The following is a 2,752-nucleotide window of genomic DNA, read 5'->3' as shown; positions in this document are numbered from 1 at the left end:
CCCCCCCTTCATACAGCCACCTATGAAATAGTAACATTTTCAAGGAATGAGGTCATTGTGGTAATGTGTATAGGTGGCTGTGATTAGTGCTTCTATAAATAGCCTGATACCACAGCAGCTCACACGGACGCTGTTCAGACCCTCTCAAATGAATTCAGGTAGAAACTAAAGATTCAGATCATTAGTGTTGTTCATGTAAGGGTAAGTTATTACAGGTCATCCTAAGGGGGGCATGAATGGGTGGACCAAATTACATGGCGATCCATCCAATAGTTGCTGAGACATTTCTCTTGAAACCGCAAATGTCAACTTCCTGATGGCAGTAGAGCAAAAGTTACCATAAGGATTTATTATCTGGGAACCATGAATAGCTGTACGAAGGTATGTGTCAATCTATCTTCTGTAGTAGATGTTGGGATATTTCACAAAATAAGTGAAGGGTCAGGGTTAGGGTTAGAACACCATCAAGCCAGTGGCACACTAAGACATGTGAGGAAATCACCAAAGTCAGGAGGATTCATCGTCTGGGAACCAGGAACATCTATACCAAATTTCATGGCAATCCATCCAATAGTCGTCAAGGTATTTTACTAAAAAGCCAAAATGGTGACCTTATGGGGGCGCTGGTGGAAAGATCAGGGGATCATCAAAGTCCAGGGGATTCATCTTCTGGGAACCATGAGTCCAACATTTCAAAGTAATCCATCTAAATGTTGTCGAGATATTTCATTGAAAAACAAAAGTGCCGACCCCATGGGGGGCTGATGGAGAGATGAGGGGATCAACAAAGTGAGGGGGGGGGGCATCCTCTGGGGACCATGAAAGTCTGTACCAAATGTCATGGCAATCAATCCAACAGTGCTGGACCAACAGAATGACATGCTGCAAACACACCTAAACCACATTCAGTTTATAGAGATATAAAAGAGCGAGGAGCAGGAAATCATCTTATTTAGAGAGAAAAAATAAAAAGATTATCAAAACAAACTATTATCCTCTTCATCGTCCACTGATTAGTTTCAGCTCTAAAATGGAGAGTAGTTAGTCGTCTCTAATACTCCAAGATAAACCCTGCTGCCAAGATGAACCCCCAATCTGCTATTCCCACTTTACAAACACTGACACCATGACATCATCACCGCGGTCCTGTAGTCAGCCCAGCAACCTCACAGGGAAGTAAACCCAGTTAAAATGGCCTCCTCTTGCTTTAATCTGCCCTTAATGAAGTCTGGCGTGTTTCCCTCTGGTGTGGCTTTGTGACATGGCCCTGATCTACGGGCCGGGCTGGAGCCCACAGGGATGCGGCCTCTGTGGAGCTGTGGGACGTGTGTCTTCGGCCGGGGCCACGGATCCAGGTATGAGAGGAGCCCCTTTGGCATGCACGGGGTCAAGTGGTTAACCCTCGTTATCTGGAGAGGCCGAGGAACATGTGACTTGGACGTTCCAGCTGTAATCAATATCGGACAGCCATTAACCACTGAGACAACATCCTCACACACACGCGCACACACACACACACAGATGCACACATGCTCATGGACACAGACACTTAGACGCACACACACACACACACACACACACAGACACAGATGCACACATGCAGATGGACACAGACACGCAGACGCACACACACAAATGCACAGACACACAGACACACAGATGCAAAGACACACACACACACACACACACACACAGACATACACACAAACACACACGCGCACACATGCACATGGACACAGACACACACACACACACTAAGCAGCATGTTTTCCGTCCATCTCACTCCCAGTAGAGTTCAGTGAAGGAAACACAACCGACCCAAACAACACGGACGGACTCCACCACTGGGCCAGTTGGTACGGTGTGATGTACACGGACTATTTTGGGAGCCTGACACTCGAAAAGTTGTCGTATGAGCGATTCCTGCTGCTGTAAATTTACACAAAAGCTGGGGCATCCGCAGGCTTCCACTTCCTGTTTGTGGTACGCTTGATTGCTGTCCAGACGTCTTCCTCCTTCTCTTGCTTCCCTCCACCTCCTCTCCCTTTCTCATCTCAGCCATCGTGACTGACAGGAAAGCACTGATTACAGACAAATAACAATGTGCGCTAAACATGTCCTCCTCAATTTAACATCCCAGCAGGAGATGTAAGCAAAACCTCTTCTCGTCTCCTCGCTGCTCTTCTCCTCTCATATCAGTAATTAAGTCTGATAACAAGCCACGACAATGGATGTTTTGTGTAGCCATCTTTGTCTACATATAAATATCTGGGGATCTTGATCACAATCTGATTAGTAGCTGGTTGGGATCCTCCTATCTTAACTCGGCACAGTTCTCTGTATTGTACCTTTTTTAGCCTCTCAGATGAGATCAGAATTTGAAAAGAGAAATTGTTCTTTGATGCTTAATATCAAAGACCTCGGCGCTCAACAATTCCAGATAAAAAAAATAGGTAGAAAGTTAGGACGCACACACGCATGCACACACACACGCACGCACACACACACACACACACGCGTTATTAACTGGCTGTGATTATTTGTTAGCCTAAACTGCATTTTGTAGGCCCGTGGCCGGGAGGGTTTAGAGAGGAGCTAAATTGATGGAGAGAATATGCCAAATGCTGTCCTGGGGGGGTGTTCTGTCCATTCTAATAGAATTACAAGCCTCTGATAGATGAGTCTTTTCTCCAAGGCTACTTGTCTGTCAAACATTAGGTCACACTCAGCTTCCAGACTGGGGGGGGGGGGG

Source organism: Etheostoma cragini, chromosome 10 (assembly GCF_013103735.1).
Source record: "Etheostoma cragini isolate CJK2018 chromosome 10, CSU_Ecrag_1.0, whole genome shotgun sequence".
Taxonomy (NCBI): Eukaryota; Metazoa; Chordata; class Actinopteri; order Perciformes; family Percidae; genus Etheostoma; species Etheostoma cragini.
This window is presented reverse-complemented; position numbering follows the sequence as displayed.